The sequence below is a fragment of the Dendrobium catenatum genome, unplaced genomic scaffold (genome assembly GCF_001605985.2).
Source record: "Dendrobium catenatum unplaced genomic scaffold, ASM160598v2 fragScaff_scaffold_1378, whole genome shotgun sequence".
In the NCBI taxonomy this organism is placed as follows: domain Eukaryota; kingdom Viridiplantae; phylum Streptophyta; class Magnoliopsida; order Asparagales; family Orchidaceae; genus Dendrobium; species Dendrobium catenatum.
This window is the reverse complement of record NW_021319840.1, coordinates 489040-506403: the sequence shown is the minus strand read 5'-3', so window position 1 is coordinate 506403 and position 17364 is coordinate 489040.

Genomic DNA, 17364 nt, shown 5'->3' with positions numbered 1-17364 from the left:
AATTTTTTAGAAGACTATAATTCCCTATGTTCTGCACCTCATCCTCATAGGTTAGATTATCTAAGATCTACTTACAGGCGGGGAAATGTCTAAATAAGTAAAGAGGAGAATACATTAAGATGCATGCGACCCCAGATGACCTCCAACTCATTTCTATATCATTATCTTTCTATGTTTTTTAATTTCTAAAATTTTAAATTTTAATTAGGAGTAGAAGAATTTTATTCCTAAAAGCCTAACAAAATCAAGCACATACACATGTAAGAAAGAAACTTATAAAAAGCATTTCATTTCTATAGTGTAAATAAAGTAAACACATCATCAAAATAAAATATCAACCAATGTAAAAAGTATCAAAAAGTTCATCACAAGTGTCATATATTATACAACCTAGGGTTTGTCGAAAAGTTTTGTGGTCAGGCTCCATCGACAACTACCTGGATTATAATCCTACAGAACAACAAAACTTTAAATAAAAATAAGCATTTTTATCTTGATATTCATCTTTTGGCTCCTCTATTGGTCTTCTTTGTTTAACTTCCTCATAGTACGTCCTCCTGAAAGATATCCAAATGAAAAGAAATTTTATGTAAGGGGCTTTCTTTTCTCTTTGGATCCCTTATATTTAAAATGCCTTATTTTTTATATTTTTGCGACTCTATATTTTAAATAAAATAAAATCATAAATATAAAAGAAAAAATCTAGACTCTCCTACAATGTTATCCTAAATAGTTATAAATAAATATCCCAAGCAATTATATAGTTTATTTATTTTTAGCCCCCTTTTTAGTGTTGTATGAGCATGGCCACCTATAAAAAATAATGTAAGTATCAAAATTGCTCTTAACCTATTGATAATCTATCTCCCATCATAGCATAAAAATAATACAATAATTAAAATTATCATCACAACAATCATTACAAATAACTAATAAAATCAACACGTGTCACATATAAATCACCACAACATATAAATAGAAAGAAATAAAATAAAGGCCTAACCTAAAGTTAGAATTTATTTCTTAACAAATAGTTTTATGTGTGTAGTAGGTTATGTGGTCTTGGTATGTCCTATATTGAATAATTAGTTCAAGTTATTTGTGATTTGATTTGTTGAAGGTTAAAGGGGAATTTTAATTAATGTTTAAATATTAGTGGCTTGAGGTCAATTTTAAATAATTTAGTTGGTTGGTTAGTTTTAATTCTTAGACTAATATTCTCTAAAACTTAAGTTAAATTAGTGAATTTTGTAACGTCCGGGGTTTTCCTATATGTTAGATCAAACGGTGTCAAAAGTTGACTTTTTGAAATAAACTAAGTTATAGAGTCCTAATATTTTTATTAAACATAAGTCCCTTTTTGAAGTAATTAGGCTTTGAGTTTGATGAATTTAGAGTTTTCTACATAAAGAACGCTTTTTTAGAAGTTCGGACCTAGTTATTGAACTAGGTTGACCAAGGAGTTAACTTTTTTAGGCTTATTTATGGAATGCTCATAATTTCAATAAATATTATATTTTAATTAGATTTGAAAGTATTTTAGCTTACTATATTTGGATTTTTTTGGAATTTGTTATGTTTTTTCAAACTTTGAGTATTTGATGAATTATTAAAATTAATTAATTAAGGACATTTTAAGAATTTTCATTTGAATGAAGTCCTAACCTCTTTGGGTCACCTCCAAAGGTTAGAAATGACCTAAGAAGTGTTTCTAAGTATTTGGTAATTTTTTATTTTTTTTTAATTAATTTTTAATTAATTAATTTAATTAAAAGGTGATTTTTAATTGAAATTAAATTATTATCTGAATTAAGGTCCGATTAAGGGGATTTTAATTTTCTTAAATTAAGAATTCAAATTTTAAAACCATGATATATTATTTGAAATTTTTAGATTTAATTTCACTTTATTGGATTTTTTTGAAATTGTTTTCGGGGTTTAATTATAGGGATTAATTAGGGTTAATTAATTAACTAACTTAAAGGATCCTAAACATTTTTAGAAAATTCCTCGGGGGTCTGAGATGTCACTAAGCTTGGTTTATGTTTCATTTCATTTAGAGGTGAATCCTAATCCCTAGAATTTCTTTAAATTCTCTTGGTTATTATCCTTAAAATGTCACTAGCTTGAATGATTTCAAATTAGGTGTCATGACTAATTATAACATAGGTAGATGCAACACACAATTACAAGTCATATCCTTCGAATTAGGAGAAGTCTAGGCTAAGTGCACGTGCATCCCTAACATACAATTTTTGAACATAAGACAAGTAATTAAAAAAATTAGACTAATGAAGAATCAAGATATAATTGTTCACTAATCACCTCATTAATTCTATTCATTCAAGCTTAATATAAGTTTGAAATTTCATAGGACCTCTCAATACTTAAACTTTTAAAATATGTATAATTTCAAAATAAAAGTTCAAAATACATTTATATATCAAAATATAAGCCTAGATATTTATATTTCAAAATATTATATAAATAATTTTAAAATGTCATTAAATAGTCTCAAAATATCTTGAGAGATCCACTAGTCATTTAAAAATTTAAAAATATATATTTAATTTTGAAAATATTTAAAGTAAACATTATAAAATATTAATATAACTGAATAATTAAGATTACTTAAAATAAATTAAATTTTAACCTTTAAAATAAATTTCAAATTAAAATATTTAATTTTCTATAATTTTAAGGTATTACAATAAATTTTATGTTATAAATTGAATTTGTTTTGAATTTTTAAAAAGTTAAGTTTAATTAAATTATTTAAATTAATTTAAAGTTAATTGTTATTTAAATTATTTCTCAAATAAAATTTAGTTAAACCTTAAAAAAAATTAATTTAAATATAAAGTTATTTGAATTTATTAGTTTTTTGGATTTGAATTTAATTTTTAAATTTTTTTAATAAAATTATGTTTAAAATAATTAAAAAACTAATTTCTAATTTATTTTAAAAGCTCTAGTGGCATCAAGGCCAAGTGGTGCTACCTGATTCACGGATAAAAACTATGGCAATCATCGGCAATGATTGCACAGCGGGGCAATCATTACCATATGATTAGACTATGATGGGGCCCACTCCTCCCACTTAACCATGTAGGCGTGATATGGGTGTCATTCGATCCTCCATATTTTGAAATGTACAGCTCTAATTGAGCAGGATAGAGCTTTGATAAATGGATCAATACACGCGACAAGACAAAGGGCAATATGACAAAACCTCATTCGTTGATCGAATGATCAATGGAAAATATTTTGTATGGTTGTGCTAGACTATGAAAATGCCTTATACTTGAATTTTTGGCCCCTTCTCTTGATCTGATGGAAAAAAATCAAACACAATTTTAAAAATAAATTAAGTGCATGAACATAAATAATGGTGAAATCTTTTGCATAGTCTAAGAATCACCTTGAAAAAAGTAAATTTTTTTTGTTGAAACTCATGGAGGGGCCTACGCATTAATATAAGTAAATATTTATAAAGTCCTTAAGGGAAACGATCAGCTCACTAATGCTCCAATGAGCTACAAAATAAAGTAAAGAAAATCCTAAGAGCCGAAAGTCTCTACTAATCAAAAATTCAATGTAACCTATTAACATACTACTGATGCTACATATAAGCATCCAAAAAAGAAAGATGTTAAAAAAGAATGGAAGCACGATCTTTCTACAAAAACTAGTTGTGACAGTCTTAATCATCTCCACCAGCAAAATAAAAGGGCTGCACAAAAAAGGGATGTGACACAAAATTTTGTAGCTAACATAAAAGTAGTTATATAATTGGATAAAGAAATAAATATCATTGTATAAGAAATGATCCAAGCCAAGGCACCACTGAAAACAAAAACAAGGATAGAGACTGATAGAGCTCACGATTAACTTAGTACATAAAGCCTCATAAAGCTAATCCTCAAGCCACTCAATCCTACCTTTAGGTGCAAACCCCATCCAGTACTCTAAAAAATTGGGACAACAAAGCTTAACACCATCAGTAAAATGGCACACTACCTCCAGATTATCCTAAGAAACCAGCCCAAAGGCACACCAGCACCATACCAGAAACTAAAAACCTAAATAGAACAGTAAAAGGTCACCCACCAAAAGGCACAATTCCTCCATAATATCACAAAAAACCAGCCAGAGGGAACTCTAGCACATGATAAGATACAAAATACAAACCAAGGTCCCAAGAAAATAAAAAATCATAAGCAAAATAGCCCCAAAACCCAACCAAACTCCCACAGATACCCCTAACAAACCAAACTAGCAACCTGAAGGTAGGAGAGCACTAGTGGGAAATACCTTAAGCAAAAACACAATAGTAATCACAGATCCAATCAATATCCACCAAGATAATAGCAAAATTACATAAAACAGAGTGGTTCAAGCAAAAGAAAGAACTTAACACACATACAACAGACCATTAAAGGACCAACACAGAACCCTCATCCAGCCAAGCATATCAAGCTAAACAAACACAGAACCCTCATCCAGCCAAGCATACCGAGCTAAACAAACATAGAACCCTCAAGGAACAGAGAGCAATGTGAAGGATCCTAGCAGAAAAGGTTGGAACACTAAATAAAACTAGAAAAAATAAATAGAGAAGTAAGATGAATTGAAAACCAACAACAAAGATCCACAGCAAAGCCCACAACAACACGGGGTAGCCAAAGAAAGTAGAACCAGATTAGGTAATTAAAAATTAACATAAGGGAGACCAAGTTCATCTAGCCGAATTAAACCTTTAAGAGAAATAGGCAGGGTGACCTCAAAGTAATCATTAAAATCCTCTAGATTATAACCCCAATCAGCAAGCCAATAGGCACAAGCATTACCCTCCTTACAAATATAATGAAAGGAGAAATTAAAAAAAAAAACCAAGAGAAATTTAATTTCCCTAACATTATAGAAAAAAATAGGAGAGCAACACATATCCTCCATGGTATCTAAAAATTTGAAATCAAAACAAGAATCCATCTCAATGATAATGTTAGTATGGTTAATGGAGATGCAAACTTTAAGACCATACAGAATGGCCAAAATAATAGCACCAACATAATTACCACTCATAATAGGACTAGCAGAAGCCACAGTGAGTTTACCATTACTATCACTAATAGCTCCACCACAACCCATTAGAGAATCACAGCTAGCACCCACAACATTTAATTTAAAAAAATTAATAGGAGGTTTGAGCTAATAAATAATGTTGACCTTAGAAATAATAGGTAAGCCCTCCATATTGAGACCAAGCTCATTACCAACAAAATAGTAGTTTTTAAAGTTCTTCAAGGAAAGTAAATTAACAAAACAAAGAGACAAAATCTTAACTTTAATCTTCTGAATAACCTTATGATAATTCATCCAAATGCCATTAAATAGAAAATTATTCCACTCTAACAACAAAAACCAAAGAATGAGAGAAGGAATAACATTACAGATATTTGGAATTGATAAACTAAGCTTTAAGAAAAAAAATTAATAGTCATATTAGCATCAAAACAATTTAACTAAAGAAAATAATCAAAATAAACCCACGTTTTGACCATAATAGGACTAGAAATAAAGACATGATGCATATTTTTGATATGGTAACAACATTGTCATTTGGAGGGTAACATAAAACCTTTTTTGATAAGATTATCATCAGTGGGAATAAATCTATGAAGAATTCTCCAAATAAAAATAGAAATAGTAGTAGGAATGCTCTTGTGCCAAATCAATGAGAAAATTCTATCACTATTACCATGGCTCTAAAAGTATGCCAAGCCTTTTTTAAATGGAAGTCACCATCACTAAATAATTTGCATAAGATAATTTCCTTGGAATCAGTATTGATAGGAAAGTTAAGAATTTGATGAAAAATAAAATTTGGGACAACATTTCTATGTTTATCATAGTCCCAGTAATTATTAGTAAAGAAAGAATTAACCTTAATCAAAGTAATAAAAGAAGAGTTCAAGATAGAGTCAATAGAATGATTGCCTTGAAAGTTTGATAGGGATATTAAGCCCTAATGAACTAATTCTAAGGCTAATTAAGAGGGGGGTGAATTGGTATTTTTAAAAATCTTTAAACAAAATACAAATTAAAGCCAAAGTTCACCATAGAAATGAAAGTGCAAAAATTAAATGCATAAGCAGTAATAAAGAACAAAGAAATTTATAGTGGTTCGGTCAGCTCGACCAACGTCCACTCGTCGGAGGCACCCTCCAAGTATTGCACTAAACTAGGTGACTCATATTTTGCTCCCACAGCAAGGCAAAGAAGACTGTACAAACCTCTTTTTCACCAACCCTGGTGAGGAAGAGAATCTGACTCCTTTTGCTTCCTCCTGAAGCAGGCAGAGAACCCAACTCCTTCTACTTCCTCCAGAAGCTGGCAGAGAACCTCGATAAGATGCTAAAAGAGACCACTCTAGAACCCCCAAGGAAATAGGGATGATGACTGGAGAAGATGATGATGGATCCTTTCTTGGTGAAACCTTTATGAAACCCCTCACAAACTCCCCCTCACAAGATTCTCTCTCTCTTTCTCTCTCGCTTGCTCTCGCTGTCCTCTTAGCTCTATCAAGTCAGAATAGCAACAAAAGATGATCTCTTGGGTCAAGAGGTCTTATATAGCTTAGGAATAGCTCTTAATTATAACAAACTAACTTTATCATCCTATAAGTTCAGTACAAATTAAATTCAATTAGCCAGAAAGATTTGGGATAATCAGAAGGTTTTTGTTCATATCATTCAGGATGATAGGATATCATCCTATACGATTAGTACAAGTCATTAAATATCATCTAGAACATCACCCTGAATGGATATCTAGATGATGGAAAAATAATCTTATCGTCCAGGTCGATCTCATGATCATCCCAAATGATTAGTTCAATTTAGTGCATATCGTCTAGAGCATCGTCCTAAATAGAAGCTAGTCGATGTTTGATCATCCAAGAACAACTAAGGTTTTTGAATTGATTGTCCTAGCTGATCCTGTGATCATCTAAGACGATATGATTGATCAATCAAATCATAAATGCTTTCCTTAATTACTAGATTAATCTAGGCATAATTATATTTTATTGTACATGATGATGTCCTAGATGATATCCAAAAATAAAATCTACCTAAATAGATCTGGTGGCTGATTCTTTCTGATTTGATCCTATCATCCCGGCCAATACCAATATCATACAAGACGATGTGCTTAATGATGACTTCCTTAACCATGATGCCCTAATTAGGGTTTTTATTTTTAACTGATCGTCCAGGCCAATGTTTGGATCATCCCGAATGATGTGAGCAAAAATAAAAAACTCTAAAATGATCAGAAAAATTCCCCAAAGGGTGTGCGTTCAGGGTTACTTAGCATTAGGACCCACAATATTATAATAGACTCAAGAAAAGGTAGAAGATACAACTTCATATATTACAAACTGACTCAGTCCTAATCTACCCAATCTTGAGTTGGTTCAACATACAATTTAATCTTGTGGACCAAAAATATTAGTAAGCAAGACAATCATTGAGAAAAAAAGTGTTTGCTATCATCAAAATCCTATTCCTTGAAATTAGATTTGTAATAATCTCCCCCTTTTTGATGATGACAAATAATCAGACAAGCAAAACTAATAAAAAACAACTCAAACACTACTCCCCCTTTTGACATCACAAAAAGGAGAAGAAAAAAACCATAAAAGAAAAAGTAGAAAAAAGAAGAACGAAAGAAAAGTTTTTTTTTTATCAAAGCATCAATATGACAATATCTCCATGTGATTGATTTTAAAGACTTGTAAGACAAATGAGTTAACATTGACAAAATTTGAAATCAGTAGAATATCCGATCTTGTTAACCTTAGCTTGGACTTCTCTCAGGGCAAAATCATTTTTGAAAACAAAAGGCCTAACTTAGAAAAAATAATTGGATAAGAAAAAGAGATTCATTAAAGACTTGGTTTCAGAAAAATATCTTATAAAATAATGTAACAAATTAATTTGTCTTATCGCAAAATTTGAAATAAAGCCTTCGAAAATATCAAGTGACACATGAATTCTTCAAAATTTTAAAAGTTTGAAAGAGAAGAGAACTTGCTTTTGGTGGGCTCATTTTATACCTCTTATCAATTAAATAGCGCACTTTACGCATCTTTTAATTTTTAATGCACTTTGTGTATAATTTTCAATTTGACGTCATTGTGCGTCTTTTGATTTGTCATCATTGGCCACTTTTTTTTTAATTTTTGCAAGATAGATCCCTTTTTAAAACTCTTAAATACTCTCAGTTGTGAGTATATCTTTCAGATATTAAAGAAGAAAAACCCACTCTTTAATATAAGGAAGAACAAACTATAAAATATAATCAAAATCATATGATAAATGCAATGACAAGATGATGAGAAAAGTTAAAAGTATTATAAAGACTTTGAACATTATATATATAAGATAGATTACTGTATCAAGATATAAAAGATGTCAATCATAAAGTTCAATTATTGGTTTAAGATAGGCTTTTGTTTAAAAAAGAAAATTGCACCACTAAAAGTGGTTAGAGGAAGAGAAACAATCAATGGTGTTTTCTCCCTTTAATAAATTAAGATATGTAAAACATTGACTACAAATTTTCAAAAAACAAAAATATGACATAAAATATCATTTCAGTTGTGATCATAAAAGAGAAAAAATAAAATAACAAAAATAAAAATAAAAAGAAATAAAAGCTAGTAACAAGTAAAATAAACAAAGTGAAATAAACGATATAAGGAAGGAAAAGCAAAAAAGAAAATTCAGAATTCAATAAACATAAGTTCATGCATTTATATCAATCACACCCAATCTGGTCCTTAAGATGGTGGAAGTGTCAAAAGCTAGTGGTTTAGTAAAGATGTCAGCCAATTGATTCTCAATTGTCACATGGTGTATCTCAATGTCTCCTTTGGTCACATGGCCTCTAATAAATTTATGTCTTATGCCAATGTGTTTGGTCTTTAAATATTGGATAGAATTCTTAGAGATTCAGATGACACTAGTGTTGTCATAAAGGATTAAAATTGTGCCTATAGGTAATCCTAAATCCAGAATTTGTTGCTTCAACCAAAGAAGCAACCAAAGGACTTAGGCCACACAACTTTCTAAGGCAATGCACTCAGCTTCAGCAGTGGAAAGTGCAACAGAGTTTTATTTTCTACTACACCAGGAGACTAAAGACTATCCTATGTTTTAGAAGTGTTTTTTCTATCCACCCTACATCCTACAAAATTAAAATCAGAATATTCAATAATCTTAAAAAAAATGTTGTGCCTAGGATACCAGATTCCTAAGTTTTGGGTCCCCAAAAGATATCTAAGAATTCTCTTAGCAGCAGTTAGGTTGGATTCTTTGTGATTTGCTTGAAATATAGCATAAAGACTGACACTTTATATTATATCAGCTTGACAAGCAGTCAAGTAAAGTAAGGATCCAATCATCCCTCAATACTTCTTTTGATCAACAAATTTTTCATTTGAGTCCGTATATATATATTTTTTGAGAGAATGCATAAATTGCATTAAAAGAAAATAACCTAATACAACCTAAGAAAATAAGTAAAAGGTCCCTTTTTCAATAAGAAAAAAGAACTTATTAAAAATTAACTTTATTATTTTAAACTTATTATAAATGTAATAAAAACCACTACTTCCTATTTTAAGACTATTGAGATGCAGGGGATACCAAATTAAAGAATAACACGAGGGTTGATTAGTATCCCAGAGTTCCCATCCAGTTAGAAAATAAGAAATAGTAAAGCTCTTATAAACATTTAGGCAAAGTTTAAAATAAAAAGTTAAGCTAAGAAAAAGGGAATTACATTTAAAACAAACATTACACTTCAATAGTAAATTCCCATAGTTTCCATCCACTGAAGAATCCTTCTTCATCTTTATTTTGAAAAGAGGAAAGAAGAACTTTTAGAGTCGTTCTTCACTTTGTGTTCCATCATTTTCCTTCTCGGTAGATCTCTTACTGGTCCCAAAGCTTGGAGTTCTTTGAATAAAACATGTTTAGAACCAGATGAAACATTTTTCTTAAAAAAGTTTTTATCTTTTTTAAGAATAGATTTTTTAAAATTTAAACTAATAGAAGATGAAGGACAAGAAGAATCATTGTTAGTCGAAAGAGTATGAATACCCTTTAGACTATTATTAACCACCAAAGATGTAGATTGTTCAAATTCAGTATTTTTAGCTGAAATTTGAACTTCCTTACTTTCAACCTCCAAATTATGAGTAAGGTTATTATCTTCCATTTCCACTATATCAGCCCAATCAATTGAAGGATTTAATTTATGAATTAAATCGGGAATCAAACCTGCATCCTGCTCCTCTACAACCTTCTCCTTAACTTCCTCTGACGTTGAAGGTTTTTGAAAACTTAAATCTTCAGCAACCGAATTGAGTAATTTCGGCTGGACCTTCATTTTCTCAGTTATCTTAGGGAAGTTTGTTTGTGTAACAACCTTTTGACCAGCTGTATTTGGAAGAACCGGCTGCATCTCCTCTATTTCAGCCTCCTTGCTTTGAGGGATTTCAAAATCTAAATTTTGAATTTTTGAATTATCTTCTATCAAACAAGTTTTTTCCATTTCAGCTAAAGCATTAAAAGAGTTTTTTTCAAAATCAAAATTCCGAGAATCAAGCTGAGCTGTTTTGATTTTCAAATTCTGATTAACCTCCACTTCATCTCCTTCCTTGAGATTAGCAGTTTCTTCGTTTCAACAATTGAATCCAACATCTTCACTTTGATGTACCATCTGATTTTGAACCTTTCCATCTACCAATGATTGAGAACATTCAACTGATTTTTTTGTTGTAATTAGATCTAGATTTACCCGGAGTTGAAGAACTTTTGGATTTAAAGTAATCCCTCATAGAATTCTTCTTGCTTTTAAATTTCACTTAAATCCAAGGTCCATAAGGAATATTGTTATGATTTGAGATGGGACTTCTTCAATAATAGGACAAATTGAATCAATATGCCCTATTCTCCCACATTTAAAACAAAGTGTAGATAGATTTTCAAATTCAAATTTTTTAAAAAATCTACCATGTAATCCTTCAACCCAAACACCAGAAGGAATTTTAGAGTTCAGTTTTACTCTAATACAAGCTCTTGCAAATTCTCTTCCTCCCCATCTAAACATATTTCCATCTAATAGTAATGGAGTCCCAATTCTAGAAACAATTCTAGTGATATTGGACTCATCCCAACAGTGTAGGGGTAGGTGAGGGAGCCGTACCCAGATTGGAGCAGAAACTCCATCCAATGAGTTAGGAGAGAAGTTAGGCGACCAAATGTCTAAACCAATTACAATTCCCCCTACAAACCAAGGTCCTCCATTGAGTACTTCTTCCATGGCTTCAAGCGACTGAAAGGAACAAAGAAGCCAATCTAGGCCAAGCAAGGTTAAATGGAAATCTCCATATTTCCTCCATTGCTTCCTTAACTCAATAGAACATTTTGAGAACGGGACATTCTTTGCAAGAATTTTAACCACCAAAGATTTCTTCAAAACTTCAATATTGGCTTTTTCATTCTCCATATTCAAATGAACAACATTAGGATCTTCCACCTCCTCTAGATTTTCATTCCAAGTAATTTTAATGTGTGGTTTTTTAATCCACACATTTGAATTATCCAATTTTGAAGAAAATGTAGGATTGTTAAAAAAATCCTTATCATTTCTCAAAATTTCAGCAAAGCTGCTCCTTGAAGAAGAAGCTTCCTTATCATTAGCTCCATATGAAGAAATCAGAAAATGAGATTTAGGTAATTTGTTAGAAGCCAACATTACCTCTTTTCCTTTGTTTAAATCCATCAAAGGCATAGATTTAGCCAACAATCCACCCTCTTTGATCACAAGAGGAGATTGTAAAGGACGAAAATTGTGAGGAGAGATGCGTTTAAAAGAGAATCTACCTTTTGAATCCAACATGATTGGACTCGCGGTAGATAAAAAGGATTTGGTGTTCCGGTCATCCGAAGATGTCCGGCCACCTTCTTCCATCTACAAAACTATCTCCCAAAATCTTCAATTTGCTCTCCCAAATCCTTCCTTGATTTGTGGAGCTTCTCTCTCTTCCTCTCTCAAGCCATCCTCCTAAAATCATTTGAGTCCTTATCCATCTGAATGAAATAATGGGAGTATTTATTGGCTTGGCTTTATCCATTTCATATTTCTTCAATATGTCCTTAATGTACTTTGATTGACTTATAAAGGTTCCATCATCCAATTATCTTATGCCAAATCCCAAAAGGTATGACAACTCTCCCATCATACTCATCTCAAACTCCTTACTCATTATTTTAAAAAAATCATCACATAGCTTTTTATCAGAAGATCCAAAAAATATATCATCAACATAGATTTGAATAATGAGTAACTCATCTCCTACTTTACTCAGAAAAAGGATGGTGTCTACACTTTCTTTAACAAAATCCCTCTTTAGTAAAAATATTCTAAGCCTCTCAAACCAAGCTCTTGGTGTCTATTTTAATCCATATAAGGCTTTTTTTAATTTGAAGATATGATTTAGAAATTGGGAACTCTCAAAGCCTGGGGGTTGCTCTACAAATACATCCTCTTTTATTACCTCATTTAGAAAGGTACTCTTCACATCCATTTGGTAAAGCTTAAATCCCTTATAATAGGCAAAGGCTATAAGCACTCTAATAGCTTCTAATCTAGCTACAAGGGTAAAGGTCTCCTCAAAATCAATCCCTTCTAATTGGTTGTACCCCTTAGCTATCAATCTTGCCTTATTCCTAACCACCACACCAGAATCATTCATCTTATTCCTAAAGACCCATTTAGTTCCAACTACACTCTGTCCTTTTGGACTTTTTATAAGCTCCCAAACATTATTCCTAATAAATTGGTTTAATTCCTATTATATGGCTAAGATCCAAAACTCATCAGACAACACTTGATTAATGTTGGTGGGTTTAGTCTTTGAGATAAAGGCATAGTAGTTCACTTCCTTCCTAAGTTCATGCCTAGTGCTAACACCTTCATAAGGGTCTCCTAAGATTAATTCTTTAGGATGACTCAAAGAATATCTCTAATCTCTAGGCAAGATGTGTGTAGGTTATACCATTTCCTCTATATTTACATTTTCTACTCCTTAAGTAATCTCACCTAAACCTTCAGTGTTTTGTGGCTCTACACTCTTCTCGAAATTTTCAACTGCTTTGGAAATCTCTCTAATACCTTCTTTATCCTCAATTCTAGACTCCTTAGGATCAGATTCATCAAACACTACATGAGTAGTCTCCTCCACCACCAATGTCCTTTTATTAAACACTCTAAAGGATTTCCCAACTCTTAAATAACCTAAGAACACTCTATCAGATTTTGGGTCAAATTTTTCTAAGTGTGACTTCCCATTATTATGAATGAAAACCTTACAACCAAAGACATGGAGGTGGGAAAGGTTGGGTGTCCAACCCTTAAGGATCTCATAGGGTGTCTTATCAAGTTTGGCTCTAACATTCACCCTATTCAACACATAACAAGCTGTATTTATCACTTCAAACCGAAAATATTTTAGAAGTAAATACTCAGCAAGCAAGGCTCTAGCGGCCACAACTAAGGTCCTATTCTTCCTTTCAACTACCCTATTCTACTGAGGGGTCCCAGGATCTGAGAAGTTGTGTCTAATCCCTTTATCCTCACAAAAGTCTCCAAATCTCTTATTTTCAAACTCTCCCTCATGGTCACTATTGATGGTCAAGATCTCATAACCTAACTTTTTTGAATTCAAGTGGAGGAGTTAAACTCTTTAAAAGACTCACTCTTATGTAACAAAAATTTAATCCAAGTGAACCTCGAGTAGTCATCAACAATCATAAATCCATAAACTTCCCCCCTATGCGGCAGTGCTAATGGGTCCAAATAAATTCATGTGAAGGACTTCTAATGGTTTAGAGGTGCTAATGTTCTTAATGGAGTGAAAAGAGGATTGAACTTGCTTCCCTAGCTGGCAGACATAATAAAGGTGGTCTTTAGAGAATTTAAGCTTGCGAACACCTCTAACTAGATCTTTCTAGGTCACTCTCCTAAGGGATTTCATACTAGTTTGATATAATCTCTTGTGCCACAACCAAGAATCATCAGAACCAATTTTTAAGCAAAATGAAGCAGCACATTCAATATTATTTAAGTTAAGCATGTAAACAATGTTAATCCACTTTCCCTACAAATCGGTGTTGTTATTTAAGCTGATAGTGCAAGTGTTTTGCCAAGAATTTTATGATGAAGCCCTTATCACAAAGCTGACTAATATTGAGCAAGTTGTATGACAGTCCATCTACAAGTAAAATATTTTCAATCAAAAGGTTCTTGGAATTTTTTATTATACTTGAGGCCACCATTTTCCTAGTGGTGTTGTCTCAAAAAGTAACCTTTCCTCCTATCCTAGTCTCTAGTAAAATAAATAGATTGGCATCTCCAGTCATATGTTGTGAGCATACGCTATCCAGGTACCACATGCTCTCATGAGGCCTTTTGTAAGAGTTTACATTTAAAATATCAAATGTCAGATTTAGGAACTCAAACAGATTTAGGTCCCTTCTTAAAAAATAATGAATGCAATGCATGTGTATTGTGCTATGAATCATGCAATTTGGGTCTTCACACCCAATGTGTACTACAGTGAATAGTACAAGTGTGTTAAATGTGCCCTAGCATGCCACATGAAAAACATCTTACACCAGGAAAATGATTTACTAATCTACTTTGGTGGTGATGCTTCCTTTTAACATTATGTGATGCATGCAATATTGGTTTATTATTTTCAAATGCTTTGGGATTTACTTTTAGTGAATCATGCTCAACAATCAATTCAGAATGCTTTTTATTTAATTTATCAAACTCATCAAGTAATGACATATGATTACTATCTAGTAAAGTATGATCTTTACTTAAAATTTCATACTCTTTCTGCAAATTCAAAAACTCTAATTTCAATTTAGCAAGCGATTTCTTAAGTTTCTTATATGATGCATGAATTTTCTCATAAATTTCAAGTAATTGATCATAGGTTGGTTTGCATACCTCTTCTTGATCAGATTGATCAATATGATCACCCACTAACTATGTCCTCTTCATCTTCCATCTCAGATGAGTCAGATGCAGAATCCGCCTAAAATGCCCTTTTGTAATACTTCTTGTCCTTCTTGTATTTGGTTTTTTCTTCACCCTTCTCCTTTCTTGAGTGATCCTTAACTATAGGACAATCAGCTTTGACATGTCCAAGCTTTCGAAATTCAAAATAAACAACATTTGAAGAACTTTTAAAGTTTTTGCTATCCTTACCTTTTTTTCCACTTCTAATGAAACTTGTTATTCTTCCTTAGAAAGATTTTGAATTGCTTATCAATGGAGGCAACATCATTGCTTTCAGACCCAAAAGAATTAGTGTTTGTGTTGTTGGCCTTCAATGCTATAGTTTTCTCTATCTTTTTCTCACATGCATCAAGATTTCTTTGATTTATCCCTTGCTCATAAGCAATGAGTGATCCAAGTAAATTATCAATAGAATAAGTATTCAAATCTTTAGATTCAATAATTGCAATAATCTTAGTATCAAAGGAAGAAGGCAAGCGACTCAAAATTTTATTGACTCTTTCATAATTAGTTAGCTCTCTTCCTAAAGCATGCAATGAGGTGACAATTTGAGTAAATCTAATATACATGTCAAAAATTGATTCAATAAGTTTCATACTTAAAAGTTCATAATCATGCAACAGAATATTCAATATAGATTGCTTAACCTCATTGATTCCTTCATAAGTAATACACAGTGTATCCCAAATTTCTTTACCAGTTACACAAGTTGAAACACTCATATAATCATTTGATTTGAAAGCACAGAAAAAACAATTCAAATATTTTGCATTAAGTTGCATTAAATCTCTTTCATCAAAAGTCCATTCAGAAAAAGGAAGTTAAGTTTTAATGCTATTAATTTCATGAAAAGGATGTGTATAACCATCCTTAACAAGCATCCACATGTGATAGTCAATTGAATGTAAAATTGTAGACATGTGAGTTTTCCAAAAATCAAAAGGAATATTAGTAAACATAGGTGGTCGTGTAATAGAATACACTTTCCGTAGTATTATAATCACCAAAGTTAGCCATTGAACAAAATTCAAACAGTTTTCAAAATTTTAATTTTATGAATCCCGCTCTGATACCACTTAAAAGTTTGACATGGATGTTATGTTGAGGCTAGTGAATAGGTTGTTAAACCTAAGTTAATGTCCCACGGCTATCAAGAGGGGGGGGGGGGTAAATTGGTAGTTTAAAATTATCCCTCTTTTAGATAAGTTGAACCGAAAATAAATTTAATGAATTTTTATAAAATGTTTTTCAACCACAGCTTTTTAAATAGTAAAATGCGGAAAATAAAAAATAGTAAAAATAAATGACACAAGATTTATAGTGGTTCGGTCTAAACCAGACCTACATCCACTCCCAAAGGCACCCTCTGAGTATTGCACTAATACCAATAGTGTGTCTCCTTTCGCACCCATAGCAAGGCGAAGAAGCCTTTACAAACACTATTTCCACCACTGCTAGGTGCGGCAGAGAACCGTCATCCTTTTACACTATCCCCAGTGTTGGCAGAGAACCATCCATCCTTTCACACTCTCCTAGTGTGGGCAGAGAACCCTTCGTCCTTTCACACTCTCCTAGTGTGGGCAGAGAACCCTTCATCCTTTCACACTCTCCTAGTGTGGGCAGAGAACCCGATCTCCTTGACAGATCTCCTCACATGAAATCTAGAAAGAAGAAAGAAAAGAGTGAAGTAATCTCAAATCATAAGTAAGAAATCTTACCTTTGAACACCAAGTAAAGCCTTCACGCTCTAGTGGAAGAAATCCTTCTTTGAATGCTCCCTCTCACTCTCTCCTTGAGTTTTCTTTCAATAAACATGAAGATCAATGAACAAAAAGATTTGGTGGCAGTCTAATTTGGACTATACATAGAAAAGACAAGAAAAACTGCCCAAAAATAGCAAATTTTCAATTCTGTACGTAGTGGATCGTCCCGTACGATCGTGGATCGTCCCGGATGATTTTACTTAAAGTGTCGGAAACGATCCTAATGTATATTGGTACAAACTTTGTTCATACACGATCATCATCCTGTACAAACTAGGTTCGTCCGGTATGAAACATTTATTCCATAGATCGATTTCCAAATCCCTGCAGGATGTAACCAACTGAGGTAAGTCGGTTCGGTTCATCCTGGGATGAACAAGTTTCATCCTTGATGATTTTAAACAGAGAGTTTCATCCAGAGACGAAGGGTAAA